The 25,175-nt window shown below is 47.1% G+C and overlaps 1 protein-coding gene, 1 long non-coding RNA gene and 1 pseudogene across 2 annotated transcripts in view; 2 read left to right on the top strand and 1 right to left on the bottom strand.

Annotated features, from left to right (window-relative positions):
• LOC115635664 overlaps window positions 1-25,175 on the bottom strand; it is a 1,110,108-nt pseudogene that overhangs the window by 44,552 nt on the left and 1,040,381 nt on the right.
• The window catches only part of LOC115635684 (zinc finger protein 239-like), an 861,693-nt gene that overhangs the window by 82,735 nt on the left and 753,783 nt on the right, over window positions 1-25,175 (top strand). The gene's annotated exons all lie outside the window — the stretch shown is intronic.
• Window positions 16,371-24,134, top strand: LOC115635715. Its single transcript, XR_003996674.1, has 3 exons — window positions 16,371-16,410; window positions 20,488-20,492; window positions 24,123-24,134. It is a non-coding gene; the product is annotated as an uncharacterized LOC115635715 (long non-coding RNA).

Raw genomic sequence — 25,175 nt, 5'->3', positions numbered from 1 at the left:
CCCAGCATAGGTTTTGTGCCCTGGTTTGTAACTGCTTGCCCTGAGGCTGTTACTCACATTCGTGAGCTTCTCCAGACAGCTGGACAGAGGGAATTGAACTTGGGTCTCCCACATCACAGGTAAGTGCTTTAACCATGGGGCTAAAAGTTATAAGGTGGGTGACATCACCACCACCTCCAATAAATTTTGTGATAGCGAGGCAGGTGCCTAACTCCTTCCAGCAAGAAACATCTTAGGTGCCTGAGCCATCTGACGTCAGGCAGTGCGTTCCCATTTGTGGATTACTAAGCAGAGAAGACACCTCACTGCAGCCCAGATTTAGGTACCTGGCTGTAAAGAAGGGCAGGGATTAGAACACCCCTCTCCCCTTAGGGCATGGCTACACTTGCAGCTGTAGAGCTCTGTGAGTTAAACCAGCCCTAGGGGAGCGCAATAGGGAAAGCGCTGCAGTGTGTTCACACTGTCAGCTGCAAGCACACTGGTGTGGCCACATTTGCAGCACTTGCAGCGGCATTGGGAGTGGTGTATTATGGGCAGCTATCCCACAGAGCACCTATTCCCATTGTGGCTTGTGGGAAGGAGGCAGGGATGCAGGGCATTCTGGTTCCTGTCCCAATGCCCCGTAATGCAACGCTTCGCATCCCAGCAATCCCTGTGCTTCTGTCCACATTTGGCGCCATCTTTCAACTTTTTTTGTATTGCACACTCTGTCTTTCTTTTCGATCTGTGGGAATGGATCCTCAACTACTGAGGAATATGCTGATGGGTCTCGCCAGCATGTCATGAATTGCAGTCGAGTTACTCCTTAAGCTACAAAGTGACAGTGAGGAGTCTGACGATGATGTTGACTCACATAATGCTTACCACACGAGTTTGCTTGTGGCATTCACGGACATGCTCACCACAGTGGAATGCCATTTTGGGGCTCGGGAAACAAGCACTGAGTGGTGGGATCACATTGTCGTGCAAGTCTGAGATGACACGCAGTGGCTGCAGAACTTTCGGATGAGAAAAGCCACTTTCATGGGATTGTGTGCTGAGCTTGCCCCCACCCTGCGGTGCAAGGACACGAGATTGAGAGCTGCCCTGCTGGTGGAGAAGTGAGTGGCTATTGCAGTCTGGAAACTGGCAACTCCAGACAGCTACCAATCAGTCACTAACCAGTTTGGTGTGGGAAAGTCTACCGTTAGAATTGTGTGGATGCAAGTTTGCAGGGCCATTAATCGCATCCTGCTCAGAAAAACCATGACTCTGGGTAATGTGGATGACATTGTAGCTGGCTCTGCACAAATGGGTTTCCCTAACTACGGAGGGGCAATAGATTGGACGCATATTTCAATTCTGGCACCAGCCCACCTAGCTTCCGAGTATATAAATTGGAAGGAGTATTCCCTATGGTTCTCCAGGCTTCTGGATCACCGTGGGCATTTCATTGACATTATCAGAGACTGGTCCGGAAAGGTGCATGACGCACGCAGCTTTTGGAACACAAGCCTGTACAGGAAGCTGCAAGCTGGGACTTTCTTCCCAGAACATAAGAATGGCCATACTGTGTCAGACCAAAGGTCAGTCCAGCCCAGTGTCCTGTCTACTGACAGTGGCCAATGCCAGGTGCTCCAGAGGGAGTGAACCTAACAGGTAATGATCAAGTGGTCTCTCTCCTACCATCCATCTCCTCCCTCTGACAAACAGAAGCTATGGATACCATTTCTTACCCACCCTGGCTAATAGCCATTATTGGACTTAACCTCCATGAATTTATCTAGTTGTCTTTTAAACCCTGTTATAGATCTAGCCTTCACAACCTCCTCAGGCAAGGCGTTCCATAGGTTGACTGTGCGCTGTGTGAAGAAGAACTTCCTTCTATTTGTTTTAAACCTGCTGCCCATTAATTTCATTTGGTGGCCTCTAGTTTTTATATTATGGGAACAAGTACATAACTTTTCCTTATTCACTTTCTCCACACGACTTATGATTTTATATATCTCTATCATATTCCTCCTTAGTCTCCTCTTTTCCAAGCTGAAAAATCCTAGCCTCTTTAATCTCTCCTCATATGGGACCCGTTCCAAACCCCTAATCATTTTGGTTGACCTTCTCTGAATCTTTTCTAATGCCAGTGTATCTTTTTTGAGATGAGGAGACCACATCTGTATGCAGTATTCAAGATGTGGGCTTACCATGGATTTATATTAGGGCAATAAGATATTCTCTGTCTTATTCTTTATCCTTTTTCAAATGATTCCTAACATCCTGTTTGCTTTTTTGACTGCTGATGCACACTGCGTGGATGTCTTCAGAGAACTATCCATGATGACTCCAAGATCTCTTTCCCGATTAGTTGTAGCTAAATTAGCCTCCATCATATTGTATGTATAGTTGGGGTTATTTTTTCCAATGTGCATTACTTTACATTTATCCACATTATATTTCATTTGCCATTTTGTTGCCCAATCACTTAGTTTTGTGAGATCTTTTTTAAATTCTTCACAGTCTGCTTTGGTCTTAACTATCTTGAGTATCAGAGCGGTAGCCGTGTTAGTCTGGATCTGTAAAAGCAGCAAAGAATCCTGTGGCACCTTATAGACTAACAGACGTTTTGGAGCATGAGCTTTCGTGGGTGAATACCCACTTCCTCAGATGCATGTCTATCTTGAGCAGTTTAGTATCATCTGCAAACTTTGCCACCTCATTGTTTACCCCTTTCTCCAGATTATTTATGAATAAGTTGAATAGAATTGGTCCTATGACTGACCCTTGGGGAACACCACTAGTTACCCCTCTCCATTCTGAAAATGTACCATTTATTTACCAGACCAGAAGATCACTGTAGCGGAAGTCAAAATGTTCATTGTGATCTGTGGAGACCCCGCTTACCCTTTAATGCTGTGGTTCATGAAACCCTACATAGAGAGCCTTGACAGCAGCAAGGAGCAGTTCAAGAACAGGCTGAGTTGGTGCGGAATGACGGTGGAGTGTGCTTTTGGCCATTTAAAGGGCTGCTGGTGCTGTCTGTGTGGGAAGCTGGACCTGGCCGATGACAACATTCCCACAGTTATATCCGCGTGCTGTACCCTCCATAACATTTGTGAAGGGAAGGGTGAAAACTTCACTCAGGGCTGGATCGCTGAGGCTCAGTGCCTGGAGGCTGAATTTGAACAGCCAGAGACAAGGGCTATTAGAGGGGCCCAGCGTGGGTCTGCAAGGATTAGAGATGCCTTGAGGGATCAATTTGATGCTGAAAGCCATCAGTAATGTTTGGTGCCCTGCACGGGAGTGAAGTGCAGTGGTTACAATGTTAGTAGGAATCCGTGTTTGCTACATATGATGCACTGACTTGCAGTGCCTGTTGCTTTCCTAGGCTATGGTATCTTTTACTTAATGCAATAATAAAGAAAGTTTTCAAAGCCAAAAAAATCATTTATGTAAAGGAAATTCATTTATTGAAACGAAACACAATTGCTTGGGAAACAGAAAGGGCATGACACATCTGTGCTGTGTGGGATGAGGGAAAGGGGTGGGATGGGGAACGGGACAATCAGAGATTTGCGTATGTCCTGTTATCATACTCAGCCTTCCTGTCTGGAATGCTGTGCAATGAGTGCTGCACCTCAAGCTGGCTATACTGCATGGTGATGGGGGTTGAATGCAGTGGGTAAGGGTCATAGTTTCCAGGGCTGGATGGTGAAGCTATAGGTGTTGGAGGCAGCTGGTGGCAATAAGAACACAGATGTTGGAGAAAGTAGGTTGGCGGTGACATGAGAGCACAAGGGAAAGAGTTTTGGGACAAGGACTGCGGTGGGGGCGGGCATGGATATGCTCCACCTGCATTGCTACGAGCACCTGTATCGAGTCCGCTTGGCACTCCATGATGCTTAGCAGCCGCTCTGTACTTTGGTGCTAGCGATCCACATTCTGCTGGTGGACCCACCTTTCACTCTCCTGCCACTCCTGCACTTCTTGATTTTCATTAAGGGACTACTGCATGACTTCATGCAGCATGTCCTCTTTGCTTCTTCACGGATGCTTCCTGATTCTCTGGAATCTTTTGGCTGTTGATAACAAGGACGGCTGGGATCTCAAGGCTGCATCTGTAAAGCCAAAATGCAACACTTAACAGAGGTAGCATTTTTCACACTAGACAGAGCAAGGAGTCAGCTGTACTTAAAGACAAGTACAGTGAACACAATATCAGAAATTGCCCATCCCAAAGCGAGCGCACATAACCCACAGGATCCCCAAAATGGAGAGTAAGCACAGGGAGAAGAGGGACTGATTATTTCACAGCTGTACTGTCCTCTGTGGTTCTGTGCCTTGGTGGGAGCCAACAGCTGCAGGGGGCCCCTATGCTGAACACTGTCCCCACATTTTCCACAGGATGAGTTTGTCCTGGAAGATACCTCGCTGCTGAGGGTGACCTGGGAAGCAAGGGAGGGTCTTCTACTACAATGTGGCTTCCGCCCTGGCCCATATGCAGCATGCCTGCCCGTCACAACGCTGTGGTGTGGACATGTTAGCCTTACTGGGACAAGGATCAGAGCAGCTCTGCCAAGGAACCTGCTCAAGCGGATTGCCCACTTCTGCATGAGACCTTTGAAGAGATCACTGATGCCGAGTACCGCGATGTGAGAGAGCACATAACGCCCTATTCCTCATCTAGGCGTGCATGCAGCTCTAACCTTCCTCACCCAAACAGCGTACACCAAACTTCCTTCCCAAAATGGAAGCCACTTACTGGGCACCTCCTCTGCTGTTTGTTCTTCCCCAAGCACTGTCCGCTGTGATGGGATACCTTCCTCCTGGCTTAAAAACAGCTCCTGCCTGCATGCATCTAGGGATGCCGGGTTGTCCCCCTCTCCTCAGCACCCTCGCTCCCACTTTCCTCCTCCTGCCTTGTTGAACTCGGCTCTGAACATGGTGGTCTTCGGAGTGGAGGTGGGGTCGCCTCCAAGTATCGTGTCCAGCTCTTTGTAGAAACAGCAGGTTGTGGGGGCAGCACGGGAGTGGCGGTTTGCCTTTTGCGCTTTGTGGTAGGCATTCTGCAGCTCCTTCACTTTAACCCTGTACTGCAGTGCATCCCGGTCATGACCCCTTTCCATCATGTCCCTTGATATCTGCCCTAAGGTATCATAATTCCTATGGCTAGAGTGCAGCTGGGACTGGATAGCTTCCTCCCCCCAAACACTGATGAGGTCCAGCACCTCACCATTGCTCCATACTAGGGATCACTTGGCGCATGGAGGCATGGTCACCTGGAAAGATTTGCTGAGAGCGCTCCATGCCTGGCTGAGCAAACAGGAAGAGGAATTTCAAAATTCTCAGAGAATTTAAAGGACGGGTCTGGCGGTTGGTCACATGAAGGCAGGGCAGTAGAGTTCAAAGTGATGACCAGAATGGCTAGAACAGGCATTGTGGGACACTTCTGGAGGCCCATCAGAGCACATTAATAGACCATGGCGTCCACACTGGTGCCGTGGCACTCCAGCCGAGGCGCAGCAAGCATTATGCTTCTTGTGGAGGTGGATTACCAGGGGCTCTCCAGCCACGGAGTCTGAGTGCTCTACATGCCTTGCCAGAGTGGACACTTCAGGAGTTAGGGCACCCGGGGCTGCTTTAATGTGCTCTAACTTGCAAGCATGGCCAAGTCCTTAGGGCTTGTCTATACTTTAATTTAACCCAGCAATCCATGATCATGGAGAAACTCATACAAGACCATGTTCACCAAAGTCACAGAGGAATCTTCCTGCAAACAGAGCTCCCACTGCCAGTCTCTGCCTTTTTACGACAATGGGCACCTACCAGGTACTCCCGGCTTTTCCCCTCTCCAGTCACTTTAAATCCCAACAGCTTTTCTCTCTCTTCCTTCAGAGTCTTCAAAAGGGCTTGGATTTTTTCCTGAAGAAACAGAAATGATTTGGAAGGTTTTATTTTGAGGCTTGGGAGGGGTGTGGAGCTGGGTGTTTTTCCAGCCAAAACCCAAGGTGACTGTTTATCCTAACCGCTTTATGACATCAGGGCCACCAAGGAGATGAAGCCTGATTAATGGAGACTGGGAGTGTGTCATATTCAGATTGGACTGCTTGGTAATAGTGACCACAATTAAATTTAACATCTCTGTGGTGGGGAAAACACCACAGCAGCCCAACACTGTAGCATTTAATTTCAAAAAAGGGGAACAACACAAAAATGAGGAGATTAGTTAAACATAAATTAAAAAGTACATGAAATCCCTGCAAGCTGCATGGAAACTTTTAAAAGACAACATAATAGAGGCTCAACTTAAATGTATATCCCAAATTAAAAAACATACTAAGAGAACCAAAAAAGGGCCACTATGGCTAAACCACAAAGTAATAGAAACAGTGAGAGGCAAAAAGGCATCCTTTAAAAAGTGGAAATTAAATCCTAGTGAGGACAATAGAAAGGAGCATGAACTGGCAAATGAAGTGTAAAAATATAATTCGGAAGGCCAAAAAAGAATTCAAAGAACAGCTAGGCAAAGTCTCAAAAAGTAATAGCAATTTTTTTTTAAGAAGCAGGAAGCCTGCTAAACAACCAGTGGGACCACTGGACAATCAAGATGCTCAAGGATCACTCAAGGATGATAAGGCCATTGCAGAGAAACTAAGGGCTTGGCTACACTGGCACTTTATACCACAATAAAGCCTCCCAGAGCGCTCTACCTTACTCCCTGTCCACACTGGCAAGGCACATAGAGCGCTCTGATTCCCTGGCTAGAGTGCTCCTGGTACTCCACCTCCACGAGTACACGCCAGTGTAAATGGGGAGTTAAGTTATAGCGGTCTGACTGACCTCTGGAAAAGTCCCATAATCCCCTTAAGTCAAGTGGTTTGTCTTCTCTTTGTTGTGAAATTGGCTGAGGAATGTGGAAGTGCCTTTTCAGAGCTCTGTTTCAGACAGCGGCTGCTTATCTGCAATTGGGCAAAGCAAACGTTTACTGAGTGAGTGAGTGACAGAGAGAGAGGCGGGGGGCTAGGAGGATCTGAACTTATAAGCAGCATGCTGACACACTCTCAGCACTCAAACCCACTCTCTCTCTCCCCCCACATACAAACACCATACTCCACCCCATGCCCCTCATTTGAAAAGCATGTTGCAGCCACTTGAACTCTGGGATAGCTGCCCATAATGCACTGCTCCCAATGCCGCTGCAAATGCCTTACATGTGGTCACACCAGTGCACTTGCAGCTGTCAGTGTGGACAGACTGGAGCGCTTTCCGCAGCACGCTCTCCAAAGGCTAGTTTAACCCAAAGTGCTCTACAGCTGCAAGCATAGCCATGGCCTAAATGAATTATTTGACTTGTCTTCATGATTGAGGATGTGAGGGAGATTCCCAAACCTAAGACAGTCTTTTTAGGTGACAAATCTGAGGAACTGTCCCAGATTGAGCTGTCAGTAGAGGAGGTTTTGGAACAAATTGATAACTAAACAGTAATAAGTCAGCAAGACCAGATGATATTCACCCAAGAGTTCTGAAGGAAATCAAATGTGAAATTGCAGGACTACTAACTGTAGTCTGTAACCTATCATTTAAATCTGCTTCTGTACCAAATGACTGGAGGACAGCTAATGTGATGCTAATTTTTAAAAAGGGCTACTGAGGAGACCCTGGTAATTACAGGCTGGTAAGCCTGACTTCAGTACTGGGCAAACTGATTGAAACTATAGTAAAGAACAAAATTGCCAGACACATAGATGAATATAATTTGTTGGGGAAGAGTCAACATGATTTTTGTAAAGGGAATCACACCTCACCAATCTACTAGAATTCTTAGGGGGGGTCAACAGGCATGTGGAAAAGGGGGATCCAGTGGATATAGTTTATTTAGATTTTCAGAAAGCCTTTGACAAGGTACTTCACAAAAGGCTATTAAGCAAAGTAAGCAGTCATGGGATAAGAGGGAAGGTCCTCTCGTGGACTGGTAACTGGTTAAAAGATAGGAAACAAAGGGTAGGAATAAATGGTCAGTTTTCAGAATGGAGAGAAGTAAATAGTGGTGTCCCCCAGAGGTCTGTACTGGGCCCAGTCCTATATAACACATTCATAAATGATCTGGAAAAAGGAGTAAACAGTGAGATGGCAAAATTTGCAGATGATACAAAACCAAACAAGATAGTTAAGTCCCAGGCAGACTGAGAAAAGCTACCAAAGGATCTCTCAAAACTGGGTGACTGGGCAACAAAATGATAAAATTCAATGTTGACAAATGAAAGGAATGCACATTGGAAAACATAATCCAACTATACATATAAAATGATGGGGTCTACATTAGCTGTTACTACTCAAGAAAGAGATGTTGGAGTCATTGTGGGTAGTTCTCTGGAAACACCCACTCAATGTGCAGCGGCAGTCAAAAAAGCAAACAGAAAGTAGGGAATTATTAAGAAAGAGATAGATGATAAGACATAAAATATTATATTGCCTCTATATAAATCAACGGCATGCCCACATCTTGAATACTGTGTGCCGATGTCGTCACCCCATCTCAAAAAATCAGAGGGGTAGCCGTGTTAGTCTGGATCTGTAAAAGCAGCAAAGAATCCTGTGGAACCTTATAGACTAACAGACGTTTTGGAGCATGAGCTTTCATGGGTGAATACCCACTTCATCAGATGCATGTAGTGGACATTTCCACGTCCAGGTGATATATATATGCAAGCAAGCTAGAGATAATGAGGTAGTTCAATCAGGGAGGATGAGGCCCTGTTCTAGCAGGTGAGGTGTGAAAACCACGGGAGGAGAAACTGGTTCTGTAGTTGGCAAGCCATTCACAGTCTTTGTTTAATCCTGAGCTGATGGTGTCAAATTTGCAGATGAACTGAAGCTCAGCAGTTTCTCTTTGAAGTCTGGTCCTGAAGTTTTTTTGCTGCAGGATGGCCACCTTAAGGTCTGCTATAGCGTGGCCAGGGAGGTTGAAGTGTTCTCCTACAGGTTTTTGTATATTGCCTTCCTAATATCTGATTTGTGTCCATTTATCCTTTTCTGTAGAGACTGTCCAGTTTGGCCGATGTACATAGCAGAGGGGCATTGCTGGCATATGATGGTGTATATTACATTGGTGGACGTGCAGGTGAATGAACCGGTGATGGTGTGGCTGATCTGGTTAGGTCCTGTGATGGTGTCACTGGTGTAGATATGTGGGCAGAGTTGGCATCGAGGTTTGTTGCAAGGATTGGTTCCTGAGCTAGAGTTACTATGGTGCGGTGTGCAGTTACTGGTGAGAATATGTTTCAGGTTGGCAGGTTGCCTGTGGGCGAGGACTGGCCTGCCACCCAAGACCTGTGAAAGTGTGGGATCATTCTCCAGGATGGGTTATAGATCCCTGATGATGCGTTGGAGAGGTTTTAGCTGGGGGCTGTATGTGACGGCCAGTGGAGTCCTGTTGATTTCTTTCTTGGGTTTGTCTTGTAGTAGGAGGCTTCTGTGTACACGTCTGGCTCTGTTGAGCTGTTTCCTTATTTCCTCGTTCGGGTATTGTAGTTTTGAGAATGCTTGGTGGAGATTTTGTAGGTGTTGGTCTCTGTCTGAGGGGTTAGAGCAGATGCGGTTGTACCTCAGTGCTTGGCTGTAGACAATGGATATTGTGATGTGCCCGGGATGGAAGCTGGTGGCATGAAGGTAGGCATAGCGGTCGATAGGTTTTCGGTATAGGATGGTGTTAATGTGACTTTCACTTATTTGCACCATGGTGTCTAGGAAGTGGACCTCCTGTGTAGATTGGTCCAGGATGAGATCGATGGTGGGGTGGAAGCTGTTGAAATCATGGTGGAATTTTTCCAGAGTCTCCTTCCCATGGGTCCAGATGATGAAGATGTCATCAGAGTAGCATAGGTAGAGAAGGGGCATGAGTGGATGAGAGCTGAGGAAGCGTTGTTCCAGATCGGCCATAAAAATATTGGCATATTGTGGGGCCATGCGGGTGCCCATAGCGGTGCCACTGATCTGGAGATATATATTTTCATCAAATTTGAAATAGTTGTGTGTGAGGATAAAGGCACAGAGCTCAGAAGCCAGTTGTGCTGTGGCATCGTCAGGGATACTGTTCCTGACTGCTTGTATTCCATCTGTGTGTGGGATGTTTGTGTAAAGAGCCTCTACATCCATGGTGGCTAGGATGGTGTTTTCTGGAAGGTCACCAATGCATTGTAGTTTCCTCAGGAAATCAGTGGTGTCACAGAGATAGCTGGGAGTGCTGGTGGCATAGGGTCTGAGTAGAGAGTCCACATATCCAGACAGTCCTTCAGTGAGAGTGCCAATGCCAGAGATGATCGGGCGTCCAGGATTTCCGGGTTTGTGGATCTTCGGTAGTAGATAGAATAACCCTGGTCGGGGCTCTGAGGGTATGTTGATTTGTTCCGATGTTAGTGTAGCCTGTGTCTCTGAGGCAAAAAGGGACTGAGCCAGCTGAAGAGAAGTAGGTACTTTGCCACAATGGCTATTAGCCGGAATGGGTAGGGATGGTGTCCCTAGCCTCTGTTTGCCAGAAGCTGTGAATGGGCAATAGGGGATGGATCACTTGATGATTACATGTTATGTTTACTCCCTTTGGGTCACTTGGCATTGGCCACTGTTGAAAGACAGGATACTGGACTCAATGAAACTTTGATCTGACCCAATATTGCCACTCTTATGTTACCGATTCAGATTTAGTCTTTTTAGTGCTTAGAGAGATCTCAGTTATAACCAAGCTTTATCGGTATTTATGAATTGATTAGTAGTATAGCGCATAAAAGGAAATTGGAGTATGTCAAACCTTAGTCCCAGATTTGGACCTTAGCGTCCAAAATATGGGGGTTAGCATGAAAACCTCCAAGCTTAGTTACCAGCTTGGACCTGGTACTTGCTGCCACCACCCAAAGAATTAGAGTGTTTTGGGGCACTCTGGTCCCCCTGAAAAACCTTCCCTGGGGACCCCAAGACCCAAATCCCTTGAGTCTCACAACAAAGGGAAATAATCCTTTTTCCCTTCCCCCCTCCAGGTGCTCCTGGAGAGATACACAGACACAAGCTCTGTGAATCCAAACAGAGTGACTCCCCCTCTCCGTTCCCAGTCCTGGAAACAAAAGCACTTTCCTCGTCACCCAGAGGGAATGCAAAATCAGGCTAGCAAATTCAACACACACAGATCTCCCCCTGATTTCTTCCTCCCACCAATTCCCTGGTGAGTACAGACTCAATTTCCCTGAAATTTCCCAGAAAAGAAAACTCCAACAGGTCTTAAAAGAAAGCTTTATATAAAAAAGAAAGAAAAAATACATACAAATGGTCTCTCTGTATTAAGGTGACAAAATACAGGGTCAATTGCTTAAAATAATATTGAATAAAGAGCCTTATTCAAAAAGAATACAAATCAAAGCACTCCAGCACTTATATTCATGCAAATACCAAAGAAAAGAAACCATATAACTTACTATCTGATTTCTTTGTCCTTACACTTAGAAACAGAAGATTAGAAAGCAGAAACTACTTCTCCAAAGCTCAGAGAAAGCAGGCAGACAGGCAAAGACCTCAGACACAAAATTCCCTCCCCCCAAAGTTGAAAAAATCCGGTTTCCTGATTGGTCCTCTGGTCAGGTGCTTCAGGTGAAAGAGACATTAACCCTTAGCTATCTGTTTATGACACGCCCCCCAAATTGCAGACAGTGGGGAAGCTCACTGGCGGCGATTTCCTTCTAGAACTTTAAAATAAACAGATTACTACAACTCATGCACCTTTACATATACTACTAAGTATATAACTAACAGACTTCTACATTTTAAGAACACTTTTTAACTACTGAATTCTGGGAAACTCTCAAGGGAGAATGCATCAGCAACTTTGTTAGAAGCTCCTGTGATGTGTTGAATTTCAAAATCAAAATCTTGGAGAGCTAAACTCCAACGAAGAAGTTTCTTGTTGTTCCCCTTGGCAGTATGAAGCCACTTTAGTGCAGCATGGTCAGTTTGTAGTTGGAACCGCCGTCCCCAAACATATGGGCGTAGCTTTTCCAGGGCGTACACAATGGCATAGCATTCCTTTTCACTGACTGACCAGTGATTTTCCCTCTCAGACAGTTTCTTGCTGAGAAACACGACAGGATGGAAGTTGTGATCTGTTGCTTCCTGCATGAGCACTGCTCCTATACCACGCTCAGATGCATCTGTGGTTACTAGGAATGGTTTGTCAAAGTTCGGGGCCCTGAGCACAGGGTCACACATGAGTGTTGCCTTAAGTTGCGTAAAGGCCTCCTGACACACATCAGTCCACTTAACTGCATTTGGCTGGGTCTTTTTGGTCAGGTCGGTCAGTGGGGCAGCGATTTGGCTGTAGTGTGGTACAAATCGCCTGTAGTATCCAGCCAAGCCTAAGAAGGATTGGACCTGTTTCTTTGACCTTGGGACAGGCCACTTTTGGATAGCATCCACCTTGGCCTGTAGGGGGTTTATGGTTCCTCGACCCACCTGGTGCCCCAGGTAAGTCACTCTGTTTTGGCCTATTTGACACTTTTTGACCTTAACAGTTAGTCCAGCCTGCCTGATGCGCTCAAAGACCTTTTCCAGGTGTAGTAGGTGTTCGGGCCAGGAGTCTGAAAAAATGGCCACATCATCGAGGTAGGCAACTGCAAATTCTCCCAGTCCAGCTAGTAGACCATCTACCAGCCTCTGGAAGGTGGCGGGTGCATTTCGAAGGCTGAAAGGAAGGACATTGAATTCATACACCCCCGCATGGGTGACGAATGCTGACCTCTCCTTGGCAGGTTCATCTAGCGGTACTTGCCAGTACCCCTTGGTTAAGTCTAATGTAGAGATGAACTGGGCACGTCCCAACTTCTCCAATAGCTCATCGGTGCGTGGCATTGGATAGTTGTCCGGACGAGTTACCGCATTTAGCTTACGGTAGTCCACGCAAAAGCGTATTTCCCCATCTGGTTTGGGTACCAGAACCACTGGAGATGCCCATGCACTGGTAGATGGGCGGATTATACCCATCTGTAGCATGTTCTGGATCTCCCGTTCTATAGCAGATTGGGCATGAGGAGACACCCGGTAGGGTGGGGTTCTGATTGGGTGAGCATTACCTGTATCAAACTGGCTTCTGGATTCTGTCTATCCCGTAACCGCTGCCACTCATGTCAAACCTTAGTCCCAGATTTGGACCTTAGCATCCAAAATATGGGGGTTAGCATGAAAACCTCCAAGCTTAGTTACCAGCTTGGACCTGGTACTTGCTGCCACCACCCAAAAAATTAGAGTGTTTTGGGGCACTCTGGTCCCCCTGAAAAACCTTCCCTGGGGACCCCAAGACCCAAATCCCTTGAGTCTCACAACAAAGGGAAATAATCCTTTTTCCCTTCCCCCCTCCAGGTGCTCCTGGAGAGATACACAGACACAAGCTCTGTGAATCCAAACAGAGTGACTCCCCCTCTCCGTTCCCAGTCCTGGAAACAAAAGCACTTTCCTCTTCACCCAGAGGGAATGCAAAATCAGGCTAGCAAATCCAACACACACAGATCTCCCCCTGATTTCTTCCTCCCACCAATTCCCTGGTGAGTACAGACTCAATTTCCCTGAAATTTCCCAGAAAAGAAAACTCCAACAGGTCTTAAAAGAAAGCTTTATATAAAAAAGAAAGAAAAAATACATACAAATGGTCTCTCTGTATTAAGGTGACAAAATACAGGGTCAATTGCTTAAAATAATATTGAATAAAGAGCCTTATTCAAAAAGAATACAAATCAAAGCACTCCAGCACTTATACTCATGTAAATACCAAAGAAAAGAAACCATATAACTTACTATCTGATTTCTTTGTCCTTACACTTAGAAACAGAAGATTAGAAAGCAGAAACTACTTCTCCAAAGCTCAGAGAAAGCAGGCAGACAGACAAAGACCTCAGACACAAAATTCCCTCCCCCCAAAGTTGAAAAAATCCGGTTTCCTGATTGGTCCTCTGGTCAGGTGCTTCAGGTGAAAGAGACATTAACCCTTAGCTATCTGTTTATGACAGAGTAACATTGGGGTGAATCAATAAACCTGTTTTTGAGAAGGTTTAACTAACAAACTAATACAAATCCTAGAAACCACCAGGGCTTTAAATATGGGCTGTGTGACAGACCCAGGCCAGTGGGGTGCAGGAGTCTGGTAGAGGGCAAATATATTAGTCACTGGGTGAGTAGTTTTCTGTTCCCTGAGTGACCAGAGCAGAGTCTGCACTAGAGTAGTCAGGAACTTGCTAGAACCAATTAAGGCAGACAGGCTGATTAGAACACCTGCAGCCAATCAAGGCAGGCTAATCAGGGCACCTGGGTTTTAAAATGAGATCTCTCCAGTCAGATGGGGGAGAAGCCAGAGGAGAGGAATGGTGTGAGGAGCTGGGAGCAAGAGACACAAGGAGCTGAGACTGAGAGGGTGTGCTGCTGGAGGACTAAGGAGTACAAGCATTATCAGACACCAGGAGGAAGGTCCTGTGGTGAGGATAAAGAAGGTGTTTGGAGGAGGCCTTGGGGAAGTAGCCCAGGGAGTGTAGCTGTCACACAGCTGTTACAAGAGGCACTATCGACAGCTGCAAATCCATACGGCCCTGGGCTGGAACCCAGAGTAGAGGACCGGCCCAGGTTCCCCCCAAACCTCCCAACTCCTAATCAGACACAGGAGGAGTTGATCCAGACTCTGGGGGAGATCACTGAGGTGAGCAAATCTGCCAATAAGTGCAGGACCCACCAAGGTAGAGGAGGAACTTTGTCACAGCTTGGATTCTCAAACGAGCCCAACTCCCACTGAATTTCAGCTCTGAATCCCAGGGATTGCACTAGTTGGATAGAACTGGTCTAAGCACCAGGGCAAATCCCATTAGACATAGGGAAGCCATTAGTCTGGTTTGAAGCTGCACAGTCCCAGTTTTGTGGAGCACTATCTCTGACCGATAGGGACTCGGCACTGGATGTGGCTTTGTCCAGTGAAAATGAGAGAGAGGAGGAGACTGAGGACGCAGGAGGACGCCGTAGGGGTGAGCTGACAAAGACAGCAGTGGGCCCATGCAAGCCGACAGATGTAGCTGGGGGTGGGCCCATGTAGGCAGGTGTGGGGATGTCCCGTATTCTGGGGGTGTGTCAGTGGCCACCTTAATTAGATGGGCTGATTTGTGTTAAGAACTGTTGGGATTTGCACTATAGCTGTCCTAAACCCTTTACATAGCAATGACCTCTGGGTTGGTACCCTACTGTCCCATTCCCTGGTAAAGATTCCAAAAGCAGTGGATTCTGGGAGATCTGAAAAGAGTTTGGTGGGACTAAACAGAATCAGTTTGACTGGTCCTTGCCCACATGCATAATAAAACAGTCAGATCGACAACAGGGGTTAGATTTGCTACTGTCCAGTGTAATCCCCATGGTACTTGGTATGGACTTGAGTTGTCTGGAGCCCTTTTGTGTGTGGACTCAAGCTGCTCGGGGTCCCACACAGCATTTAGCACAGTGACCTCCTCTAGTGCATGCTGGCATCCGAGTTTAACCCCCTTGGGAGCAACACAGGAGTTCAGAATCCCAGTGGAAAACCTCATCTCCCTGCTAGGCCTGGGACTTTTACCATGGTGCCTTTTCCTCCTAATGGACACACTTCTTCACTGGAGGCTGATGCTGAGGTGGCAGCATGTAGTTAGAGCCCTGGACTGAGCCTAGGGAGACATGGGCTCTATTCTGAGCTCAGGCACTGACATTCTGGGTGGCCTGGGCAAGTCACTGCCTCTCTCTGTGCTTCAGTTTCCCTCCCACCCTTTGTTTTGGCTATTTAGACTCTAAACTGCTCAGAGAAGGGATTGTCTGTCACTGTTTTGTGCAGAATCCAGATCTCATTTGGGGTCTGTAAGGGCTACTGTGATGCAGATAAAAGTAATAATAATAAATTCTATGAAACAAATCAGTAACAGCAGCTTGTAACTTCCCCTCCTCCAGTCTGAAGGCAACTCTTGTAATTTAAACCTCACTGATCATTTAACACTATCCATTCTGTAAAAAGGTCCCTTATTTCAGCATTGGAAGGTGGGTTTGAAAAGCATTCAGCATCTCAGAGAAGTTTCCCACATCAGCTATCTTTAAAGATTTCATTTTTTGCCTTCCTTGCCCCACTGCCACATCATTTATTTTGTTATAGCATCTCTGATACAATGAAGGCTTTATAGATGTGAATGGTGCAGTCACAACTGTGCCAGGTAACTTTCAGTAAAATTAATCTGTAATTAAAATCCAAAGTTACTACCTGTTAAACTTGACAGCAATACCCTACCTTGTACTCCTGGGCAGCTTCCTCTAGAGGAACCACCGTGTGAGATCTGTGAGCTCCGGGCAGATGGCAAACCACACAGACAGACGTTTGATCCTCTTCACAGAACAGTTTCAGAGCCTCCTGGTGTTCCCCACAAACTCTTTCCCTTTCTGCTCCTTTGGCTACCTGTAAACTCATCCATTTGGCTATTTCTATGACATTTGCCTGCTGCCTGTTTGGCCTGAGGTTTCTCTGTTGCACAGTTTCTCTGCACTGGGGGCAAGAGGCGTCTGTGTCAGATCCCTCCCAGCACTGGGTGATGCAGGCTTCCCAGAAATTGTGGCCACACTCCAGAGTGACAGGTTCTGTGAAATACTCCAGACAGATGGGACAAGTAGCTTCATCCTGGAGACTTTCCACAGAGTTCCCTGCAGCCATGGCTCCCTCTGGGCAGTGTACTAAGAGTCAGTTTCCTGAGCTCAGAAATATGCCCTGCCTACAGCAACAACTGCATGTTTCCTCTCCTGGAACTGGTGTTGTTTGCGGAATTGGAAGGAGCCCACTGGTAACACAGCCCTGGAGGCTTTTGTGAAAAATGTACCACTAGGGCTCTGGTGCAGACTTGCAGGAGCAGGGTCTGTGTGTCTAAGAAGGGATATTCAGGCTTCGCAGAATTCATTTTTTAAAATAAATAATTTTGACAGATGTTTACTGTTAAGCAATTTTTATATTTATTCATTTAAATTTTCACAGTTGCAGAAAGATATGGGTTTTAACCATTTCATTCCTAGTTGTATTTATTTAAATTTTTATAGTTGTGGGAAATTATGGGCAGTGGGGTAGGGGGGAGATCAGACAATATTTTGGTCAGACAATTATTTAAGTGTAGACGCAGATTCAAAAAGTTCCAGTTTTAGAACCATTAAAATAGAAATTGTCAACATCACATGTCAAAACATGTAAAGTAAATATTCTTAAATCAAACTCTAATAAGTTATCAAGCTGCATTGTTCTTACTGTGCCTATTTATATTTTCAGTTATTATCAATGGAAATTTTTTTTTCGGTGTGTGGGGGTGTGTGTACGTACAGTGAAATCAATATTCAGAGACATCTACTGATAAAATCTAATCCTTCCAAGTCTAGTGATATTAAATTCACAGGCCAAAAATTTGATTAAGCTGAAATCAATGTTTCAAAGGCCTGATTCTCATTTATTCTAAGGCTGCTTTGCCTCAGGAAAAAGGGGCTGCAGTGTCACCAACACTCATGATTCTATAAGGCATCTCATGATATTTGCTGTGTTTGTTAAAGCCCCAGCTCCTGAAAGCATGTGATGAGGTAAGACTCTGGACTTTCATTTTTTTTAAACAAAGGAAGCTTCTAGCTTTCTTGGTTGCAGAGAAAAAGTTAAAAATATGATCTGAATGCAGCCTAAAGGTCTGGGAAGCCACAGGTTGAATAGAAAGAACCCAACATTTATCACCATCATTTTTATTTTTAAGTCTCATGATTTTAAAGGAATGAGTCATTTTGAGTGTCCTGACTCATGATTTTTAAAAGTTTGGGGTTGACAATATTGTGCCACTGAGGATTCAGGCATTAAATCTCTATCTGCTACCCATGGAAAGCCCCCTAATTTAATGCCATCATTAATCTAAAAGAGCACAGTTAATAGAAAGGGAAGTAGGCAGAGATGGCAAGCTATGGGAATGCCCACGGAGCTGGGTTGGGCACCTCCAGTAACAAATGAGCACAGCCCCCTCCAGTGCGGGTGAACTAACATGATAAAGGAGAATGTTTGTTTTTATATTTAGGTCATTGGAGTCTTAGCTGGAGAACATTGCCCTGAAAACAAACTGATCACTGCCAATGCAGTATTGTCAACACCATGTAATCAAAAATCATGAGGCTGGCTGAAAAAACACATGAGCGTTTTTTCGTCTAAAAAATTACATTCTGGACTTTTTGTTTGTTTCTGAGCATTCAGGATTCACTTTGGTCATGTTTTCAAACTTTTCTACTCAGCCATGAGAGCAAGAAACTTACCTTTGTTAAAGTGAGAGCTGAGATTGTCATGTAGTCACAAGGATTCCAGGAGAAACACCAGCTATTGAAAGAGTCAGTGTGAGATCACAGATGTTTGCAACCACCCCAATGTGACGTTTTGTGATTTGATGTGGACAGGAAATAGCGGCACTTCTAGCTATTGCAGGTCCTTATCTGACCTCATCACTGCACTACCTGAGCACTTCACAAACTTCAATTTGCTTAGCCACGCCATACTGCTGTGAGATGGGGAAGGGCTGTTCCTCCCATTTTAGAAAGGGGAAAGTCAGGCCCAGACAGAATAAATGACTTACCCAAGTTCACACAGAGCAGGGAATTGAACCTGGATCTGCTCAGGGTAACTGAGTATCTTAACTACTGGGCAATCCTTTTTCTCTGCAGCAGCAACCTGGGAAAGAGAAACAGATAGACAGACACACACATCTCATAATCATCTCGCTGACACTCCCCACAGCCACTAGGCCAGTCAGTGCAGAGTCAAGTGCTAAGAGTAGTGGTACCAGTCCTTGATTTGGTTCTTCAGGGGGTCTTCATTTGCCCCCAACTAGCTTTCTTTAGTTAGCCCCTAAGCTGGACAGTTCTTGGTCCCCAGCTTCTAGTTAGACCTAGTAGTCTACTTCAGTGTCTTTGCACTGTGTTTCTAGAGGCAGCCTGGTACAGAGATATCATCCACTTTTCCATCCCAGGTCTTCCTGTCCTTGCTGAGTTCTTTCCTTTTATAGCTGGCCTTGTTCCCCTTATTGGTTGCAGCTCTGGGTGCCTGCATCCATGATTGGCAGTTGAGGCATCTGCGTGGGGGTGTGGTCAGGCTGCTTTAGGGTGACCAGATAGCAAGTGGGAAAAATTGGGACAAGGAGTGGGGGGTAATAGGCACCTATAAAATAAAAAGCCCTGAATATTGGGTCTGTCCCTATAAAATTGGGACATCTGGTCACTCTAGGCTGCTTGCCTGTAGGGAGGAGAGAATCCCTTCCCCCCTCTGCCTCTGCTCCGTATGGCGTTTGTTGTAGACCCCATTACAGGTGGCATGAGATAGTGGGGAGAGGAAGGGGGTAGGGAATGGGGAAGAGAAGGGGATATGGGAATGAGTAGGGGGAAGCCGGAGTCTGGCATGTGGTATCCCCTTGGCAGCAGCAGCAGCCCCAGGAGGGAGACAGCTGCAGCAGCACCAGATCAGTGATATCGCTGCAGATGCTGGTGCTGGAGTGGTGGCCAGCAGTAGCTGGGGCTCCACCATTAAGCCAGCCCAGGCCCCCCAGCATCAGCAGCCCAGGTGCCAATCCTAGTGTGGGGTCAGAGCCAGTGAACAAAGAGAACTGGCTTCAGTGTGCATGTCTGCATGCATGCATGCACATGCTTTGCCCCCTCCCCAAATATAGCAGCCAAACTATGCCTGTGCTGGGAGATGGTGTGTTTAAGCATGAGGGAGTCTGAAAGGTCTGCACCAAAGGGCTAGGCAGCAGGTTCCAGATCTCAGGATAAGGGGCTAGAGATGTGCCTAGGGACCCCAAGATTTGGGCAATGTATTGGCTCTGTTCTGGTCCCAGAGGCTTGAACTGTCTGGGGATCTTGGGGCTCAGATGCTTGGATTCCTCTTACAGCTGTCCAGTGGCACATAACTGGTTCTGGGATACACACACACCAGGCAACAGAAACCTTCTCATTGCCAAACATCCAAACACCCTTAACTCTGACCAGGTGGATTCTGGTGAATATTTCTACATGCCTGAAATATTAAATTCAGAGATATGAATGGGGAGGTCTCCCCCTCAGAGCTGCCACATCCCTTTCCCTTGGGCTGATGGGGGCTCTTTTCTTGATGCTTCGCCCTGTTTCTGGATTAGGTAGAGACTTTCCCTCCATTGCTGCCACCTCTTGCACCCTTTGCCTTGGGTTAGCAAGGGTCCTATTAATGGTTCTTTCTAGGCTGGGGAGAGGCTATCTCCTGTTCCACGTCTTCCACTGTTCTCTTTGGCTGGGATAGAGCAGCTGGTGACTTTAACCATAGACACCTGCAGCCAGTTGTTGCCACAGCTGTGCCTCTGGGAACAGGGCAGTCCCAGTAGAGAGATGCAGCAGGGGGGGAGGCAGAAAGGCAGCGACAATAGTGCCCTCAGCAGCCAAGTGGAGAAACTGCAGTGGAATTAGTCTCAGGCCTGGTCTACACTACGTGTTTATACCGAATTTAGCAGCATTAAACCGAATTAACCCTGTACCCGTCCACACAACGAAGCCCGTTACTTCGATATAAAGGGCTCTTAATATTGATATCTGTACTCCTCCCTGACAAGGGGAGTAGTGCTCAAATCGGTATTGCCATGTCGAATTAGGGTTAGTGTGGCCGCAATTCGATGGTATTGGCCTCCAGGAGCTATCCCACAGTGCACTATTTTGACCACTCTGGACAGCAATCTGGAGTCGGATGCACTGGCCAGGTAGACAGGAAAAGCCCCGTGAACTTTTGAATTTCATTTCCTGTTTGGCCAGCATGGAGAGCTCACCAGCACAGGTGACCACGCAGAGCTCATCAGCACAGGTAACAATGCAGTCTCCTGAGAATCAAAATAGAGCTTCAGCATGGACTGCACAGGAGGTACTGGATCTGATCGCTTTTTGGGGAGAGGATTCCATGCTAGCAGAACTCCGTTCCAAAAGACGAAATGAAAAAAAATTTGAAAAAATTTCCAAGGTCATGATGCAGAGAGGCCACACCAGGGACTCAGTACAGTGCCATGTGAAAGTTAAGGAGCTCAGACAAGCCTACCAGAAAACCAAAGAAGCAAACGGAAAGTCTGGGGCAGGGCCGCAAACATGCCGCTTCTACGCTGAGCTGCATGCAATTCTAGGTGGGGTCCGCTACCATGACCCAACCCCTGTCCGTGGATTCCGAGGTGAGGGTGGTAATCTCAGCCATGGCCGAGGATTCTGCAGATGGGGAAGATGAGGAGGAAGAGGAGGACAAGCTTGCAGAGAGCACACAGCACTCCATTCTCCCCAACAGTCAGGGGCTTTTTCTCACCCTGACGGAATTATCCTCCCAGCCCCCCCAAGCCACTATCCCAGACAATGAAGCCATGGAAGGGACCTCTGGTGAGTGTACCTTGAAAATATAAAACATGGTTTAAAAGCAAGTGTTTTTTAATGATTAATTTGCCCTGAGGACTTGGGATGCATTCGCAGCCAGTACAGTTACTGGAAAAGTCTGTTAACACGTCTGGTGATGGAGCGGAAATCCTCCAGGGACATCTCCATGAAGTTCTCCTGGAGGTACTCCAAAAGCCTTTGCAGAAGGTTTCTGGGCAGGGCAGCCTTATTCTGTCCTCAACGGTAGGACACTTGACCACGCCATGCATGTAGCAAGTAATCTGGTATCATTGCATGACCAGCTGCATATGATCCCGGTGTTTGCTGGCAGTCAAGCAACATCCGTTCTTTATCTCGCTGTGTTATCCTCAGGAGAGTGATATCGTTCATGGTAACCTGGCTGAAATTCAAGAATTTAATTAAGGGGACAGAGATGGCCATTCCTACTGGGCTGTTTGCCTGTGGCTTAAAAGAAATCCTTCCCTGCAGGTAGCCAGGCGAGGAGAAGTGGGGGGGCAATTGGCACTGAGCTTTTCAATGTTTGGCTAGCAGGAATCTTCCCTGCTACCAGCCATGCGGTGTGGGGGGGGAAAGGGCGGTGTTTAGCAGTGACCTTCCATAATACCAGCCACGCGGTGGGGAGAGGGGTAAAGCAATCATCACAGAGAATTGGAAGGGGGAATGGTTTCTGCTGCTGCACGTTAACAGGAAAGCAGCAGCACTGAATGGGCTTTGCTTGCTATTTTGGAAAGAAGGGTGCTGGTTATATGAAGGCTGCAGAAGAAGAAAGCCAATGGCTTACCATGGCCGCATGCAAGTTGAATTCTGATACCCTGACCTGCGTCTGTGATCTCTAACACCAAAGCTGCAGGCACTCAATATTAGGATGCAAAATGCGACCTTGTAGTGAAAACACATGTGCTATGTAAGGTAAATAGTGTTGTTCACCGTGAAAGAGTATAACCACTGTTCTGTAAAATGTATCTTTTTAAATACTTCTCTCCCTTTTTTCCCTCCCTCCTGCAGCTGCAAATTTTTCAAGCCTCCCTACTCCGTCCCAAAGGCTATCTGAGATAAGGCAGCAGAAAAAAAAGACGCGAGAGGAAATGTTTTTGGAAATCATGGAAGTGATCCGCAATGAAAGAGCTCATCTGAACGAGTGGAAGGACGTGGTATCAAAGTACAAGAAAGATGCCAGTGACCATGAGGACAGAAGGGACGAACATGAGGACAGGAGGGACGCTCGAGATGAGAGGAGAGATGCTCGAGATGAGATGTGTCAGCAGGAAGATCAGCGGTGGCGGGATGCAACTCTGGGGCTGCTGCATGATCAAACTGACATGCTCCAGCATATGGTGGAGCTTCAGGAATGGCACCAGGATGTTAGAGTGATGCTGCAGCCTCTGTATAACCACCCTTCCCCCCTCACCATGTTCCTTAGCCTCCTCACCCACCAGAGGAGTAAGAACTTGTGGGGCTAGGCTCCGTGCACCCACCCACTCCACCCCAGTGGACAGCCCAACCAAAAGGCTGTCATTATTACAAAATTTTTTTAGTGGGCTTTTCCTATCCTCCTCCCAAACCCCATCCGGGCTACTTTGTCAGTTCTCTCCCTTTTTTATAATTAAGTAATAAAGAATACATGATTTTTAAATGAGTGACTTTATTTCCTTAGAAAGCAAGCTGTGATCGAAGGGGTGTGTGAATTACAGGGAATGAGTCAATCAAGGGGGGTGGTTTCATCAAGGAGAAACAAACATAACAGTCACACTGTACCCTGGCCAATGATGAAACTGGTTTTCAAAGCTTCTCTAATGCACACTACTTCCTGGTGTGCTCTTCTAATCGCCCTGGTGTCTGGCTGCACGTAATCAGCGGCCAGGCAATTTGCCTCAACCTCTCACTCCACCATAAATGTCTCCCACTTACTCTCACAGAGATTGTGGAGCACACAGCAAGCAGCAATAACAATGGAGACATTGGTTTGGCTGAGGTCTGAGCGAGTCAGTAATGTGCACCAGCGTGCCTTTAAATGGCCAAATGCACATTCTACCACCATTCTGCACTTGCTCAGCCTGTAGTTGAACAGCTCCTGACTACTGTCCAGGCTGCCTGTATATGGCTTCATAAGCCATGCCATCAAGGGGTGGGCTGAGTCCCCCAGGACAACTACAGGCATTTCAACATCCCCAACTGTTATTTTCTGGTCTGGGAAGTAATTCCCTTGCTGCAGCCATTTAAACAGAATAGTGTTCATGAAGACGCGAGCGTCATGAACCCTTCCCGGCCATCCCACGTGGATGTTAGTGAAACGTCCCTTGTGATCAACCAGTGCTTGCAGCACTATGGAAAAGTAGTCCTTGCGGTTTATGTAGTGGGTGCCCTGATGCTCCGGTGCTAAGACAGGGATATGGGTTCCATCTATCGCCGCACCACAATTAGGGAATCCCATTGCAGCAAAGCCATTCACTATGACCTGCACATCTCCCAGAGTCACAACCTTTGGTAGCAGCAGCTTAGTGATTGCTTTGGCTACTTGCATCACAGCAGCCCCTAGAGTAGATTTGCCCACTCCAAACTGATTCCTGACTGACCGGTAGCTGTTTGGCATTGCAAGCTTCCAGAGGGCTATCGCCACACACTTCTCAACTGTGAGGGCTGCTCTCATGTTGGTATTCTGGCGTTTCAGGGCAGGGGAAAGCAAGTCACAAAGTTCCATGAAAGTGCCCTTACACATGCGACAGTTTCTCAGCCACTGGGAATAGTCCCACACCTGCAACACTATGCAGTCCCACCAGTCTGTGCTTGTCTCCCGGGCCCAAAATCAGCATTCAATGGCTAGAACCTGCCCCATTACCAGCAGGCTCTCCAAAGCGCAGGAGCCTGCTGTTTGAGAGAATTCTGTGTCCACGTCTTCATCACTCTCGTTACTGCTCTGCCATAATCGCCTCCTCCTCGCCTGGCTTTGCAGGTCCAGGTTCAGCATAGACTGCACAAGAATGCTCGAGGTGTTTAAAATGTCCATGATTGCTGTCTTGAGCTCAGCAGGGTCCATGCTTGCCGTGGTATGGGGTCTGCACAGTTCACCCAGGAAAAAAGGCATGAAACGGTTGTCTGCTGCTGCTTTCATGGAGGCAGGGGTGAGGTTGTACCAGGGGCGGCTCCAGACCCCAGCACGCCAAGCGTGTGCTTGGGACTGCATGCTGCAGGGGGCACTCTGCCGGTCACCGGGGGGGCAGCAGGCGCCTCTGGTGGACCTCCCGCAGGCGTGCCTGCGGAGGGTTTGCTGGTCCTGCACGGCTTCGGTGGAGCCGCAGGACCAGCGGACCCTCCGCAGGCACGCCTGCGGGAGGTCCACCGGAGCCGCAGGACTGGCGGCTGGCAGAGCGCCTCCTGCAGCATGCCGCCCTGCTTGGGGAGGCGAAATGTCTAGAGCCGCCCCTGGACTGTACCCAGAAGCACCAGCGGCAATGTTTTTTGCCCCATCAGGCACTGGGATCTCAACCCAGCATTCCAATGGGTGGAGGAGACTGAGGGAACTGTGGGATAGCTATGGGATAGCTACCCACAGTGCAACGCTCTGGAAATCGATGCTAGCCTCGGTACATGGATGCACACCACCGAATTACTGTGCTTAGTGTGGCCACGTGCACTCGACTTTATACAATCTGTTTTAAAAAACCGGTTTCTGTAAAATCGGAATAATCCTGTAGTGTAGACATACCGTCAGGCAGCCAGGACAGAGAGGCAGCTCCCTG

The sequence above is a fragment of the Gopherus evgoodei genome, chromosome 15 (assembly GCF_007399415.2).
Source record: "Gopherus evgoodei ecotype Sinaloan lineage chromosome 15, rGopEvg1_v1.p, whole genome shotgun sequence".
Classification (NCBI taxonomy): Eukaryota; Metazoa; Chordata; order Testudines; family Testudinidae; genus Gopherus; species Gopherus evgoodei.
This window is presented reverse-complemented; position numbering and strand designations above follow the sequence as displayed.